Below are 17,815 nucleotides of genomic sequence, written 5' to 3'. Positions count from 1 at the left end.
AGCAGTGGAAAGACATGAGCTGCCGCTCAGTGAATGTAGTCTAAATCAGTGTCTCTCAGCTTTTCCAGACTGCCATACCCCTTCCAGGAGTCTGATTTTTCTTGCGTACCCCAAGTTTCACCTCACTTAAAAACTACTTGCTTACAAAAATCAGACATAAAAATACAAAAGTGTCACAGCACACTGCTACTGAAAATTGCTGACTTTCTCATTTTTACCTTATAATTATAAAATAAATCAATTGGAATATAAGTATTATATTTACATTTCAGTGTATAGTATATAAAGCAGCTTAAACATGTCATTGTATGAAATTATAGTTTGTATTGACTTTGCTAGTGCTTTTTATGTAGCCTGTTGTAAAACTAGGCAAATATCTAGATGAGCTGATGTATCCCAGCATTGAAAACCACTGGTATATGACAACAACACTTAGCTCTTTTCATTCGTAGAGCTCAAAGTGCTTTAAAAGGAAGCTAGTTGTCATTATTCCCATTTGCAGGTGGGGAAGACAAAGCCCAGGGAAATGAACGGACTTGCCCAAGGTCATCCAATAGGTCAGGGAAAGAGCCAGGAATAGAACCCAGGGCTCCTGGATTCCCAACCACGGCACTACACTCTCTTCAACACACACACACAAATTACAGCAGAACCTCAGAGTTATGAACTGACCGATCAACCACACACCTCATTTGGAACCGGAAGTACGCAACGAGGCAGCAGCAGCGACAAAACAAAAGTAAATACAGTACAGTGTTAAACGTAAACTACTAAAAAACAAAAAAGTTTAAAAAAGATTTGACAAGTAAGGAAACAGTTTCTCTGTTCATTTCATTTAAATTAAAATGGTTAAAAGCAGCATTTTTCTTCTGCATAGTGAAGTTTCAAAACTGTATTAAGCCAAGGTTCTGCTGTAAACTTTTGAAAGAACCACCATAATGTTTTATGCGGATTTCCCTCTGACCAAACCACATGGTGTGTCATGGGAGTCACATGACTGTGCACATGACAGGGACATGTAGTCTGGCCAGGCAGGGAACTTGGCCTAATGGGGAGCATGGAGGTATCAGCTAGGGTGACCAGACAGCAAATGTGAAAAATCGGGATGAGGGTGGGGGGTAATAGTATCCCCATATAAGAAAAAGACCCCAAAATCGGGACTGTCCCTATAAAATAGGGACCTCTGGTCACCCTAGATCAGCTTCCAAACTACAACTCCTACCGGGAGTGAGCCATTAGGGGAAAATGAAGTTTAATATTAATCTAGCTCAAAAGATCGGTTCAAGAAACCAAAATGAAAAATTTCAATTTCTGAAACTTTTCAATATTTCTAAATTTTTCTTTTAATTTCTGTTCTGCAAAACATCTTGATTGAGAATGAAAACAAATGTTTAAGTGTCATAATACTGTCGCATGGGAAATTCTGAATTTTGCCCTGCTCTAGTACTATGGTATATATAGAGTCATACCAAGAGTAGGGTTATGTATACAAGAGCGTATGGCTGTATGCATACAGAGGAGCAAGCCCTTCTGGGTAAATCTCATAGAATTTAATATGGATGAAACCCATAAGGTTCTGAGAAAATTACTCAAAGCCCGCTAGAACTGAAGAAACAATGAAATCCATTCTGGAACCATTCTAAAGAAAACAATAGCAGGCTATTCATGACTCTTAAAGTTGATTTTAAAATTCTGTTTCTAAGATTACCACTGTCTTCAGTTCTATAAATTTCATCTATTGATGTAGATGGATGTCAGTGGATCTCAAAGCGCTTCTCAATCACTAATGGGATTTCTCCTCACAGTCCCTTATGGTAGGGAAACATTATCACCCCGTTTAAAGATGGGGAACGGAGGCACAGGGTATGTTTAGTGATTTATCCAATATCACAAAGGCAGTCTGTGGCTGAGCTGGGAAGTGAACTTAGAGTGCCAGGTCCACTAGACCAAGAGGAAGGATGGCCCGGCAGTTAGGGCACTATCCTAGGACTTGGGGAAACCTGGATACAATACCCTGGTCTGCCACAGATTTCCTGTGTGACCTTGGGTGAGTCACTTGGCATTCCTCTGTCTCAGTTACCCATCTGTAAAAACAGAGATGATAATACTTCCCACTCTCACAGGGTGTTGGGAGGATAAATACATTGTGAAGAGCTTTGAGAGCTACAGATGAAAAGCATTATACAAGAGCCAGGTATTACTGTTATTCCTACTGCATCATTTCCATAAGGGTGGCTATGTATTGGAGGACAGTATTCATATATGGATGTATCACTTATTGATCTCCACACAGTCAACATCACAGGCTGGTGTAGCCAAGCAGGCATTAGCATGGACACCTACATTCATGACAAGCATAGGTGCCAGCATAGCTGAGTGCAGGGAGACATGCAGATGTGGCTGAATGCTGCTCTGCTCACAGATACAGGATAAGCATTGCATATGGAAGCAGAGAGATCGGTGGAAAGTTCCCAGAGGAGTCGGCCTAAGAGGAATGAAGCAGCAGCCTCTACCTTTATGAAGCAACCAATGGGCACTCTTGGCATTTCAGCAGTGAGCCTTTGCAGAGGATAAACTGGAGGAAGGAGAAGGGTAACCACCTGTACTGAGCTAAAGAGGGAGACCATTGCACCTGCCCCCACCCTCCACTCTATACCCTGAGCTCTTTGCATGCACTGTCAATAGCAAGGCAATCCTGCATATGAGGCATTTTTTCAGCCTGGCACATACTAATCTGAATTGGACCAGCCTGCCCCATGCAGTAACCTGCTGCTGGGCTGGACTGTGCACTGGATTTCTGCAGTTACAAACACCACAATAAACTCTAGAATCTGAAATAATTAAAACAAAAAATGCAACCCAATCTAATTTACTGTGTGTCATTTGTGTTTTATGCATTTGCATTTTCAAGCTGTTTGAACTGTGAAATCAGATTACTTAGTTTCACTTGGTTGGTGCTTAAATGCAAAGATGATATATAAGGTTTGTTTATACTCAAGACTAGAGCAGGGATGTTAAAAAGAGCCCAGTGAAGTTAAGCATCCAGCTCCTATTGAATTCAATAAAATCTGGGCCCTTAATTCCTCCTGGAGAATTCTCTGAAAACCCCAGCCCTAGTTCCTGCATGCCAGGGCTCAATGCTATTGCCTCCAACACAGGCAACTCCTTTTCTAAACCTGTTAATTTATTTTTCTTTAAAAACAAACATTTCTATTCATGATGCAACAAAACCATAAACCCTTAATGTCGGTTCCCTTTAGCACAACTAGAAAGAACATAAATTATGTTGCACAACAAACAAAAAGTATCTGAATCATTTTCCTGTAATTGGCTACTAAGAACTTGTACCACTAATTAATCTATTAATTAGGCATCTTATCATCTTCAACATGTTAGCAAGTTGCCAAAGCAGGAACTAGCCTCTGGGGCAGGCAGGTGATAAGAAAAGCAGGAAGATTCAATTTTTATTTTTTTATTTTTTTAAGTTGTTTGTAAAATAGGAAAAAAGTGCCTCAAGTTAGAGACCCAGAAATAGGTAATAAATATAAGTGAAGTTCCTGAAACATCTCAAACTAATTTACAAGAATAAAAATAGAACCTAAAAATGAATGTATCAGGTGCATCAGCAGGTTCCTGTAAGGTATCTTGCACTAGAAAATAAGAGGTGCACAGAGTCTACAGAGACATATCTATAACCATTTCCATGATATGAGCACAAGGCTACATTTCTGTAACAACTAAGCACCCGATCCAATCCACTTTAAGTGAATGGGAGATTTTTCCTCAGTGGGAGTAGGACTGTGCTTCCAGTGAATTTCATAAATGCCAACGTTTGACACGTTTTAGGCTATGCTGGAATGCTTAAGAGCATGGATGGATGGAGTTAAAATAGGAACTTTCCCTGGGTGACTTCCATAGCAGTTCCTGCTCATGAAAGGAGCTGGCTTGATGACCCTGTCGACTGAATTTCACTTTATCCATAACAACACACTGGCTAAGAGCGAGTCTGCTCTTTGGTATCTAATCCACAGCGAAAAGAGCCTACCAGTGCTGCCAGCTAAGGGAGTTATACAGTAGAACCTCAGAGTTACAGACTGACCAGTCAACCACACCCCTTATTTGGAACCAGAAGTACACAATCAGGCAGCCTCAGAGATGACCAAAAAAAAAATTATATATATACACACACACACAGTTCAGTACTGTGTTAAACGTAAACTACTAAAACAATAAAGGGAAAGCAGCATTTTAATTCTGCATAGTAAAGTTTCAAAGCTGTATTAAGTCACTGTTCAGTTGTAAACTTTTGAAAGAACCATAACGTTTTGTTCAGAGTTATGAACATTTCTGAGTTACGAACAATCTCCATTCCCAAGGTGTTCGTAACGGAGATTCTACTGTACTCATAAATGGAAAGACTCTCACTGCCTTCAGTGACAATTGGCTCAGGCCCTATCAGAACAAAATTAAAATATATTTCAGAATAGCTACAGGAGTTTGAGGAGTTTTACAGCAGTTATGGTGGGAATATGGAAGGGTCCATTGCCTTGCAACATACCAATCTCAACAGTATAGTCTCAGATAGTAGAGACTGCCTAGGAAAAGTCATGTCCCCTGGGAAAAATCTAAGGAGTTATAGATAAATTAAATTCTGGGAAGTCACTGGGCCTAAATGACTTTGCCATGCAGAGTCAAAACAACTTGCTATTTGTTGACTCCAGTTTATTTATGACTCTCTGTACTTTGCCTGCAGCAAACACCTGTTTCAGGTAACTTTTGCCATCCAAGGATATAAGGTTGAGATTAGTTTGCTGAATTATGGGTAAAGAACTTGTAGAACTCAAGGATTTAATTCCAATCTGTAGGATTTTATCCTTGGTTGAGCTCCTTGATGGCATCTATTTGGTTACCTAGCAAAAACCTATCACTATAGACTACACATCCTTTGGAAATCCTGCTCTAGTTCTATCTAATTCCCTTAGCCTGGGCAAATTCTGTTACTATGTGTTTTATGTAACTGACATTTTATTTTTAAATCTCTCACAGAGTTGCCTACTTTAGAGCTGTATCTACACTAGGGACATTTTTTTTCCAAATATGTTAGTGCCAGTTCATTGCCATTGATGTTAGTAACACTGGGAGCCCTAATCTATTTAGTCTCTAGTCCTCCAAGGAGTCATTCAGAAAAAAAGCAGGGGGGGCAAGACATGTCTGATATTTCTAACAAAAAAAAAATCAAAGCAAAAAATTCGCCTTGGAAAAAAAAAAAAAGGCCTTTGCGGGCCTTCTTTCTATACAGTAAAGAAGCAAAAAGGGACACTTCTTTCTGTCTTTGTGGGTCACCTTTAAATAATTTCTCCAGAGGATCCAAAATGGGAAGGGAAGGATATTGCAGAGACTCAGTGACTTGAGTTTAAGGGAAAAGGTCAAACCCACTATAAGCAGAACGAAAGAAATTGCATTGCTAAAGTATCAGCCCCGAGGGACTTCTGGAAGGTTGAGAGAACAATGTAAGTTTCAGATGAGATAACGAGTGATGGAGATGTGTCTGCTCAGTCTCAAAGGCCTGGTCTACATTAGGAAATTAGGTCAGTGTAACTACCTTGCTCAGGAGTGTGAAAAATCCACACCCCTGAACGACACAGAATTCTCCCATCAACCTTGCTACTGCCTGTCAGGGAGGTGGAAAACAACCCCCCCGCCCCAAATAGCGTTTCCACTTGCAACAGTCTGCAGCCATCTGGCTACTGCTACTTTTGACATAAAAGCTTTGATTTGTAAAAGCCTAACTTATCCTACTGCTGCTAAAATGGAGATTACTTACCTGTAACTGGTGGTTCTTTGAGATGTATGATGCCTATCTGTATTCGACACATGGGATAAACATGCACAATACATGCCGGAGTCCAGAATTTTTTGCAAGCAGCATCCGTTGGCCCACCTATGCACCGTAACTCTCCTCGTGCTTCGAGCCAAGGGCGTAAAAAGCAGTGGGGGCTGACATCTCTCCAATTTCCCGTTCTTACCGCAGTTCAAACAATCCACAGCAGAGAGGACACAGGGTGGGTAGTGGAATACAGATAGGGACCACATCTTGATGAACCTCTAGTTATAGGCAAGTAACCTCTTTCTTCTTCAAGTGATGGTCCCTATGTTAATTCCACATGTGAAAGATTAACAAGCAGTAGTCAGACAGGAGATGGGTGCAAAGACACAGACGCAATACCGGACTGTAGTACAACTGGACCAGAGCATATCTTCTTGTGAATGTATGCAAGGAGTTCCAAGTAGCTACCCTATGTATCTCCCGGGGGGGGGAGAGGGGGAAAGGGGTGTGTCAAAGCTGCAGCCAAAGTAGTTTGCCCTTTAGTGGAATGATCCCTCATCTCCTCCAGAAGGGGAACATTAGCTAGTTAGTAAGAAAGGGTAATACCACCCGAGATCCATTTTGAAAGTCTCTGCGTTGATATAGCTTGACCTCTGGATCGCTCTGCTATGGGAACAAATAGCTAGGTGTCTTTCTAAAATCCCTTGTTCTCTGTAGATAAAAGCCTTTCAGACATCTAGAGAACACAGCCATCTCTCTTTATCTGAAGCATGGAAAAAATACTGCTAAGTGAATTGCCTGACTCTCATGAAACTCAGAAATTACTTCAGAAATTAATCTAGGGTAGGGTCGTAATACGATCTTTTCTTTATAAAAGTTAGTATATGTTATGTCTGTTGTGAGTGCTCCGAGCTCACTGACTCTTCTGGCTGACATTATCGCTATTAGAAAGGCCACGTTCATGGATAGATTGGCCGTAGAGCCTTTGGGTGCTATTCCTTGGACTGCTCTGTAACCGCCTGCACCACTAGGGAATTTGGCGGAGGGTGAGACAACAAAAACTCTCCCCTCTAGAACGGAACAAAATACCACTTCATGGCCCTTTTAGGGGTGGGAGAACGAGAAGCAGGAATGTTCCAAATTGTCTTCGTTGGGTCCACGATGGCCTCATTGATGGGCAGGGCAACTCAACTGGAACCGGAAGACTGCAGAACGTCTAGTAAACTGTGCTGAGGTTCCTGGACTTCCTCAAGCTGATTCTGTAGCTCTGCAGCCACCCTGTGAATGAGCTTTAGATATTGTTTAAAGTCACCTGGAAGAAATGGAGAAGAGGGAGGAACCACCTCATCCGGTGAAGCTGACGAGATTGCTCCCGGAACCATCAGCTCCAGCATACCTTCCAAAGGGGCCGAGTGCGGCTATCTGGGCAATGGCAAATAGGACTCCTGCACCGATTCTGGGTGTCCAGAGTAGGTCTCCCATGGTCCCAAATATTGCCAGTAGGATGGATCAACTGGCAAAAGAGGATCCCAAGGTATAGGGTACCACCTTCTCTTGGGCAATTGTAACTAGTCAAAGGCCAGAACCCTGATTTTCTGGGGCTCCTGTCTGATGCTGCAGAGACTACTGTGGGGCCCATGTTCCTAAGCTTGTGTTCAGAGGGACGCTGCCTGCATGTGGAGAATCTGATTGGGGCTTCACTACCGTCTCCTGAGATGTTTTCTGAGTCTCAGTTCCCAATCATCACAAGTTCTCGGGGGCCAGGGGGAAGAGCAGCAGATGCTGCACTCAGCAGAAATATGTACCTCGCCAAGGCAGCAGAGGGCAGCACTGCTGTTCGTCACTCACCAAAAAGGAGCAAGGGCAGGAAACACAATTTTTGAACCTGGGCACAATCTCAATCTTCTCAGGGGGAAAAAGTCCCTGGGTGGGGAAGAAAATGGGGACACCACTTTCTAACTATTCTATGTAGACTATACTATCAAGACTACCAAAACGATGTATATACAATATCTTACAGCAATGACTCAGCAAAAAAGGAGCTGAGGATACTGAAGATTCCGACTCAGACCCATGCAGCAGTAAGAAGGAAATGGAGAAGCATTGGCCAGCACCACCTTTAATTCCCTTGGTTTGGAGTACAAGTAGAGATATGACATGTGTAGGCCAAAGGACACTGCTTGCAAAAAAATTCCAGACATAGGCACATGGCGTATATGCATATCCCACACGCAGAATACACAGGTGCAATACACATACGGACCATAACTTGAAGAAGAATGAGCCTTTACATATGTTTTCATCCCCAGGTTTAAATCGAGGCCATATTAACATGTTTGTAGAACCCAGTTTCTCAGCTCTCATTTTTGAAAGCTTATCTCAAGGGACAGATAATCTCATTTACCTCTGCTACCACAAATCAAAGCACCAGCAAATGAAATAGATTTGCAGTCTAAGATTAAAGAGCTAGAATTAGAACTCTTGCAACGAGCAGATAATGAAAACAATTTTAAATATAATATTTCTGGGGGGGGGGACCCCACACAAATGTTTTTGTCTTTACCTGGAAAATAAAGGGGAATATATAATTACAGGTAGATTGATTACACACATACATACTACACCCCGTGCTTGTCCAACAGTTAAGAAAAAAGAGGAGAATGGGAAAAGAAACCTATTTTTGAATGCTGCCAATTATCTATTATGGTAAACATTTTATCCATTTAGATATTAAACAGGTTGTTGGATGACTCTGAATAAACACAATATTACAGACCTAAGTATACAGTTGGGTGGGATAAAGGGGGATTCAATGAGGAAATTGTTCAAGCTTAAATTTATTTGCAGGCTTCCAAGCAGGGGAAAATTCCCCAAGCCAGAGAACAACCCATCCTTCAAATCAATGCTTTGCTAGTTTAACTTTTCTTTTTGGCACCGTTACAGTTTCCATTCACCTTAGGTTTGTCTAATATAAGATGTCACCCTTCCTTTAAGTGAGTGTGTATTTCACTTTGAGCAAAAGGCGCAAGGATCCCTGAGCGCGTAGGACATATACAAACATTCTATAATAGAAGGTTATATACACTGAGGGTATTCCTGGCCCTAATGAAATCAGTAGGAAAAGTCCCATTGACTTCACTAGGGCCAGGCTTTCACCCTAAAGAGTCAGGAGGATTGGTTTTGTCCAAGAAGACTAAAACTCAATAGCAGAATGACACAAGCAAAGGAAAACTTAGACTGACTATCTGGAAGCCATGAGAGGCAGGTACTGCTACCTCAGCAGTTAAATGACTTGCCCAGTGTCACACAGGGTCAGTCTCTGAGAACAGAGGGGTGAAATCTAGGCCTTGTTCAAATCAATGGCCATTGACTTCAGTCAGGCCAGGATTTGACCCCCGGAGTACCACTTGATCTCTCCAGTTCTGGTCTCCAGATTGGTGTGTGACTTGGGAGGGAGTACAATTTTGGAAAAAGAGAAGCTTTACAAGCAAACAAGAAGAGGACTGTTGCATTAATGGACCCCTGATTTGAATGTTCCCCAATTCCTGTAGTTTGTGTCACTAAGGCCCCTGTGTTTATCACATATTTTAATGTTTCTAACATTAGAGAGACATCTGTTGGCTTGGTTGCCATGGTCACTGAAATTTAACATCATATCCCCAATCAACGACCCCTACACGAAACTCAAACTGCTTCTGATGGGGGTCACAGCTCTGTATAAATATTGTAGCCTGAAGAGAAGTATTAAATCTGTATTAGCCAAGTAAAACCAGCAGGTGGCAGCCCTGTTACACATAATCTATCCCGAGCTACTCATGCTTCAAGGGTACATGGATATCTGAATCTCCATCCATTTTATTTTAGGTAGCTGATTATTTAAGGAAATTAATTCAACTGCATTTTTAAGCACAAAAGAAACAATGCACATGATACAGTGAATAAATCTAATAACTTAGGTTAAGATTGCCAATGCATTCCAGGGAATTTAGACACATACACATCATCTTGTTAATTGTAATGGCAGGTATCTAAAATTTCCATTTAAAAAATTCAAAGAAACAAGAACGTTTTTCATTTGCACTGAAATTTTTCAAAGAATTGTTTTTTGGGGGGTGGAGGGGTCAAAAAAAAAACCAAAAATCAGAAAACTTCTGATTTTGATAAATAACAAAAAAAAATCTGGTTTCAGTTGTTGAAAACCAACATTTTTTAGCAGTTTTCTAAAATGATAAACAGACACGTTCTAATGAAAATTCCCATTTAGTCAAAAAACATTTTTTTTGTCAAGAAAAATGTTTTGACAGAAATTTTACGCCAGCTGTACTCTAGATGGCTTTGAAAATCTATATACACCCTCTTTCTTCTTTCTTGGGCTTTACAAATTAATTTGGCAATGAACTGAAGTCCATCCTCTCTGATGGCTCAGTGTGAAATTACCAGATGGTCCATGCCTAAAGGAGATGTGTCCACATCATACTTGCTACCAGCAGGACTGGCACTAAATGGCAACTTCGGGGGCATCATCAGAGATGCTGGAGATTGAATGGACCATTGAGATTTTAGCATCACTCAATAGAGAGCAAATTGGAGCTGCTGCTGATATTCTATTACAGTAGTTCTCAAACTGTAGGTCGGGACCCCAAACTGGGTCATGACCCGATTTTAATGGGGTCACCATGGCTGGCTTAGACTTGCTGGGGCCTGGGGTGGAAGTCGAAGCCTGAGCCCCACCACCTGGGGCCAAAGCCAAAGCCCAAGGGCTTCAGCCCTGGACAGCGGGGCTCAGGTTATAGGCTCCCTGTTCTATTGCATCTGTTTGAAGGCCACTGAAAAGCAGTTTGCTGTTAAACTAGATTGTATAAATCCTATGTTTATAGAGTGCCCTTCAGGAAGAAATGTCCAAAAATACTTTGCATTTAATCAAAGGTGATTCAAGAGCAAATCCACAGATAAACTATCCTAAGTTTCAGGGTAGAGGGTGACAACTGACCCGATCTTTTCTCTCTAATAGGTGAGCCAATCTGGTTCCTCAAAAACTTTGAATCGGAACTCTAATCCATCTTTGCACATTGTAACTCTCTCTCTCTCTCTCCCTCCAAGTTGTACACATTGATCACTTCACCCATCACTGAAATGCAGCCACTTTAGGCTGGAACGTGGCAGCTAATTAACAGCTTATAGCTACAGTGCATTTTATAAAGTTATTAAACCTCTCCGGAGCACGTGATGGTGAGAGGTACACCCAACTATTTGAGACTGGACTGAAGACCTCTGATCTCATACCTCAGTCACAACACACCCCTTCATGCTGGGGTATTTCGCCCTACATGGAATTACTGCACCCCACTTTAACACCTTAATTGCCTAGCAGACTAACTGGCATGTAGCTGATGCAATAAATGAGCTTCAGTTCTCTCCAGTCTCTACATTATTGCATCTGAAACCATCCTCCCTCAAATTCACATCAAATGTCCCAGTGGTTCCAAATGCCTAAGTGCTTTTAATTGGGCACTCACAGAAAGGACTGGGGTTGAAACATCTTATGAGGGACCAGCTGAGACAGGTCACCAGAACATCTGCTGCAGGATGAGCTCTCATCCCACATCGATATCTGAGGGAAAAAACAATGGGTACCAGTCATGTGGCCACATAGCTTTCAGCTGCCAAGCAAAGGGTCTGTGCTTTCCAGCACCAAGACATTAGCTCCATTGTGAGAGGCAGATGTGGGAAGTACTTGGGGCTCTCCAGGTGCAAAATGAGAGACCTGATCCCACTCTCACAGCTGAGTCCGATTCAAAACCCAGTAGTTAATATCACATGCCCCTAAGAAGGTGCCCTTCATCTTAGAATCTGGTGGAGCATAAACAAAGGTCCCATCCTCACATCTCATCCCACTTGGACTGCTGAAGGGTGAAGTTAGGACCTATGGGAAACAGTTCATAAGAACAGTGGAAAGTGGAGCAGAGAAGCCAGAGAGAGATGAGGAACTGTTTTTAAGTTAGCTGTCAGCTCTTCTTGCCAAAAGGCAGTAAAAACATCAACTCATTTCAGCCTTTCACTCTGTGGGTGGGCAGAACTGAATGGAGCCTTAAGGTAAGGCCAGAACAAGGACTGCAGGCAGCATGGAAACATTTACCATCAGCTTGTTATTTTCTTAAGGGAAACCTCATATCCCCACACACACCAGCCAGGGGAGGGTTGTTTGTGGCTGAATTAATTAGTTCCAGGCTGGAGAGAATGCAAGACACCATTTCGTCAGTCTCTCACACATACACGCATGCGCTGGTTCACTCCCTGGTGTGTCAGCCAAGACTGTGGCCAGCTCATAAGGATAAAACTGAGTGCCAGGAACTAAGACTTCTAACCCCAGGTCTGTCAACAATGCCCTCTGCAACTACAAGCAAATAATTTAAACACTGCCTCAGTTAAAGTGGAAGTAGTAATGCTTAACTAAATTCTCCTACCTCCATCCCAGTTAATATTTATGTGATATACTTATTAAGTGTTTTATGTCCCATTGCAATGGTTGGTCCACAGAAGAGGATAATGCTGAGATCACAAAGACCCAGGACACTGTGGCAGGCTGAATGCAAGATTGCAGTACAGCAATCTTGGAGATCAAAACCATGACTCAGATCCCCAAAATCACGAGATTGGCCCCATGACCCATGAGATTTTAAAATCACCATCAAGCCTGGTCTGTCTTTTGACTTTTAACTCCACTCTACTCTTCTGGCAGCGTGTGCGTAGGATAATTTCACCCTTTAATGCACACAAAAAATGCACGCCTCTCCCCAACCACTCAGAAGGAGACGGCACTTGCCTTCTCCTCACCCCACAGAGGAGGGAAATGCAATCCATTTCCCACTACGCTCATGACTCTCTCACTCGCCTTCCCCGGACAGGGCAGCACCATCTCCCCAACTCCCCTTATCCACCACCCACCCCAGGCTGGGGGAGCGCCCATCTATCGCCTCCCTCTTTCCCCCACATCCTGCTGCACCACCCCCACCAGCCTGCCCCCACACCCTCTGCACCTCCCCTCAGCCTCCCCCAAGCCCTCAAATCCCCCTACACACTCCCACCTGCCCCCATAACCCCCTGCCCCTTTCAGCCTCCCACATCCCATAACCTGTACCTTCAGCCTCCCTCCTACCACACCCCAGTGCTTACTCCCCCTCATTCTCCCCAGCCACCTTTCACAGGGTCTCTGCTGCTCCTCACAGTCCCTGAGTCCTGTGCAGCCCCAAGAACCATACAGTGGCTGGCAGCCATGTTGCCTGGGGACGTGGCTTTCAAGCACATTGAGACTAGGGGAGGTGTCAGACATCTTTCTTAAGGGCAGCCTGCCTGCCTCTGCAAGAGACAGAGGGGAAAATGGCAGCCATCTTGATGGCTTCAGCCCTGCTGCGAGTAATGGCCGATGGCGGCCATTTTGAATAAGGGAAAATTCCTGAGCTGGTGCCTTGCATCATGTTTACATGAGACAAGTGAAAAAACACCCCAAAATCGCAATACTGCAATTAACACCACAGATAAAGGCACATTACTGCTGCCAGCTAAGGGACATTATTCCTTTGGCTCAAGTAATTGAGGCTTATGCTTTGGAGTGGGCAGTCCCATCCACGTCCACTACCAGCTAACTACCATGGATGGGGGGTTGTTAAAGTGCATTTAAGTTTCCCCATCTGTAAATTGAGACTAATTTTATTGATCCCCTTTCTACAGTGCTCTGAAACCTGCTGATGAAAAGCACTATACAGGGGCTAGGTACTGCTATTGTTAAATCATTAAGCAATGTAGAACAGCCAAGTATTACTGGACCTGCTGCAACTACCTAAGTTTTGCAAATATTGGATCACACCATTGTTCCAGCTAACCCGATGTCCTGCCGCCTGCAAATGCAGCCAACACCCTCCTGCCTAAGGGGAAGGCAAGAAGTCCCATAAATTATTTGACACTGTAGGCCTCTGTGTGTGCGTAAAATAAACAGCACCGCAGCATGCCATTCAGTTCAGCTTGCCTTGGCATGCGCACTAACAAATGTCATACCATGTTGCTGCTCCTTTGATTAAGGGAAGGAACCTAGCTCTGGTATTTTGAACAGCGGAAGATGATGATTTTAGTAGTATTAAAGGAACTATGGGGCTGTGTCCATGACACACACCGGCAATAGCACAAAACCCAAACACCCTTGCCCCTCCCTGCTCACTCCATCCCCCCTCCCTTGGTCGGTCACTCTCCCCCACCCTCACTCACTTTCACTGGGCTAGGGCAGGAGGTTGGGGTGTGGTAGGGTGTGATGGCTCTGGCTGGGGGTGCAGGCTCTGGAGTGGGGCTGGGGATGCGCGGTTTGGGGTGTAGGAGGGGGTGAGGTCTCCAGCTGGGGGTGAAGGCTACAGGGTGGGGCCAGAAATTAGGGTTCAGGGTATGGGAGGGGGTTCCAACCTGGGGCAGGGGCATAGGAGGGGATGAAGGCTCCAGTCAGGCAGCACTTACCTCAGGTGGCTCCCGGAAGCAGCTGGCATGTCCATACAGGGCCCCGGCCGCAGGCACCGCCCCCGCAGCTCCCATTGGCCCTGGTTCTTGGCCAATGGGAGCTGCAGCGCCAGCACTCTGGGGCAGCACATGGAGCCTCCCTGGCCACTCCTGTGCCTCGGAGCTGGAGGGTGACATGCCGGCTGCTTCCGGAGCTGCGCGGAGACAAGGCAGGCAGGGAGCCTGCCTTAGCCCCGCTGCATTGCTGTCCAGACTTTTAGCGGCCTGGTCAGCAGTGCTGACCCTAGCCACCAGGGTCCCTTTTTGACTGGGCATTCCGGTCGAAAACTGGACGCCTGGCAACCCTAACTTTCAGTCAGCAAGGGATGGCTGGAGGCTGCGGGTGGTTAAACTGTTATTGGCAATGATGTTCTCAAAAATAAGATCTTGTAGTGGGATCTGCAAGGAAGGAACCTACGTCATATGATAAGGAGGGAATAACAGAGCCTTTGTTTGGCTTGAATGGGACGTGCCTGCGTTTACACACACAGAAAAAAATTCCAGACGCTCCAAGCACAGCCTTTTCCAGCCTGGACCTCACTGCAGGTTTGCACCCCCACCTCCCCTGTGATCTGCATTTCCTTTGGTCTTGGCTGCTCTGAGGAAAGCTTTTATTTTGCCAGTGCAATTTACTCTATGGTTTTGTTGTCTCGGCTTGGCTGCAGAAGGTGTCCTGGTATCTGAGAAACGCACCCCGTATCGATTAGATCTCAGACACATCGGGGCATATGGCACAGGCTCATTCAAAAAATCAGCTGCTCTGTAACGTATCACATTTATAGTGTCTATAAGAGAGATTTCCTTGTGCCCTGTGGAAGGGAAGACGGAGCCCAAATCTGAGAAAGCCATTCACTTTTCCTGCATATATTTTATCTGCAGGATTCGTTACTGCAGGAGATCAGAGAACCATGAACTGCAGAGGAGCTAAAAGGAAGCATTCATTGTTAGAATGAGGGTAGCAGCTAGAGGCCCCAACCAAGATCAGAGGCCCATTCTGCTAAGCAGTGTACTTACACATAGCAAGAGACAGGTCCTGTCCTGGAAACACAGGGAAGTGGAACTGAGACCCAGAGAAAATAAGTGACTTGCCCAAGTCATACAGGAAGTCTGTGATAGAGCTCGGAATAGAACCCAGAACTCCTGAGTCCTGTGTTTCAACCACAGGACCAACCTTCCTTCTTCCTAGGCCTTGCTTTACAGTGTGAATGTAACTCACCCATGTTGGGATGTGGGAAGTGGGTTAAAATGAAGAAACAAGATTACTATAAATAGCTAAAATAACTCCTATTGAGTCCCTTGTGTGTGCAAAATTCCCACTCTAACACAAAGGGTCTGAAAATTAGGGTTTAACTGATCTTCTGACACCCATGTTAGCTGCAGAAAAGATGAGCCCAAAAGAGATTATGTGAGTTACTTGCCCAAGGTCACTGTGCAAGTCAGTGGCAGAACTAGAGATAGCCACTCGGAAGTCTGGGTTCCCCGTCCCATGTTCTGACCAAAGGACAGCACTGCCCTCACGAAAATGCAAAGTTTTGGCAAAGAAGATTTTGGAGTCGCTGTAATACTAAATATAATAACCTACCTCTTATAGCATGCTTTTTGTCAGACGATCTCAAGGAGGTCAGTATTGTTATCCCCATTGTACCAAGGGGGAAACTGAGAAACAGATAAGGGAAGTGACTGGCATAAGGTCACCCAACAGACCTGCACAGAGCTGGAAACAGAACCCAGATATTCTAGGTTCTGTCCAGCATTGTGTGAGCTCTATCCATGAAGCCGCACTGCCTCCCCAGACCTTTCATGTTCTCCACTGAGAGGATGCAGCAGCATCTTTAGAGTTGAGGATCCACTGGCATTCCCACAACAAAGCCCCATAATATTTACCTAGGGACTTTTCTGGTCTCATCAACATGCAAAAAGGAACAAGATTTTTATTTTCACCTTCCATATTTAAAACATAGTCTATGCTCTGAGCCCCCCAGCCGAACAATGCAGCAGGCTGAGTGGGTACAGGGGATCATTTTTCCCAGGCTTCTGCAGACAGCTAGGCACCAGTAAGCAACTTAAGGACTGAGAGATGTCTTAACTCTGAAATGCTTTGCTTTTGCTTGTTTGAGTCAAAGCCATAATCTATTTAGATAACGTTGCTAATGCCTCAGTTCAACATTCTACCATTTATTCTGGCCCCAGAGACCAAGGCACAGAGCAGGGGAAACATTTTTCAAGGGAAACCTGAGTTTTTACTAGTTGATCAAAAAAGAAACTGGTCTATGGGGTATGGGGAAAGGAGGGGAAAAGAAAGTTACTTAACATCTCTAATTAACAGAAATTTGGTCCCCTCAGGCAGCTTTAGCACTGTCCAGCAATCAGCATCTAAATCAGATTTGTTAGACAAGACTAGTCCAATTCACCCCTGGTTGTTGCCACTACAGAATATAAAAGGTTGCCCATTTTAAAAATGGACAGGGCACTAGGAAACGTGCAGTAGGGAGCAACACCTCAATGGCAGGAAGATGGATTTGGGTGGCCCTATAGGTCTTTCGAATCGCGAGCTTTCATGAGTCCATGCAGACGGCTTAGATAGTAATATGCTGTGCATTTCTGTAGCACCTGTCAGTCAAAGCATATGCCAGACTCTCTGGGCACCCCTCTGCTCTGGATATTATAGCATCCACATCAGAGATGAGCAAACAGGAAGGGAAAGGTTCTGCGGCTTAACCAAAGCCTACCATGTAGAGCAGAGGTAGACAACCGGCAGCACGCAAGCTGATTTTCAGTGGCACTCACACTGCCCGGGTCCTGGCCACCGGTCCGGGAGGGCTCTGCATTTTAATTTAATTTTAAATTAAGCTTCTTAAACATTTTAAAAACCTTATTTACTTTACATACAACAGTAGTTTAGTTATATATTATAGACTTATAGAAAGAGACCTTCTAAAAATGTTAAAATGTATTACTGGCATGCGAAACCTTAAATTAGAGAGTGAATAAACGAAGACTCGGCACACCAGTTCGGAAAGGTTGCTGACCCCTGATGTAGAGCAGGTTAGAGGCACAACCACAAATGAAACCCCAGAGTCCGGACTACCAGTCCTTTGCTCTAACCGCCCATCCTCCATGAACCCCAAGAGCTAGGCGCTACGAAGGAACAGCTCTACGGGCCTGGCAGAGAAAGTTGCCACACTGTCTTATCCATGCAGGGATACACAGTACTATTTGCTCCACACCCTTTGGGGAGATTCCAAAAGTGAAGCTCACTCTAGGATTGCTTATGCTGTGTGGTGATATTGGGCAAGAGCACCTGTGATTTGTTCTGACCCTGTTGGTTCAGCAACAGCCATGGTACAGCCTGTTCTTACCTTTCCTTTGAAATTCAGCCTTTTATGAGCAGACACTCGGTCACTTCTGTCCTCCCTCTGTACCGTGCCCCACTTGCAGCAGAGAGAGAGT

Source organism: Malaclemys terrapin, chromosome 4, assembly GCF_027887155.1.
Source record: "Malaclemys terrapin pileata isolate rMalTer1 chromosome 4, rMalTer1.hap1, whole genome shotgun sequence".
In the NCBI taxonomy this organism is placed as follows: Eukaryota; Metazoa; Chordata; order Testudines; family Emydidae; genus Malaclemys; species Malaclemys terrapin.
This window is presented reverse-complemented; position numbering follows the sequence as displayed.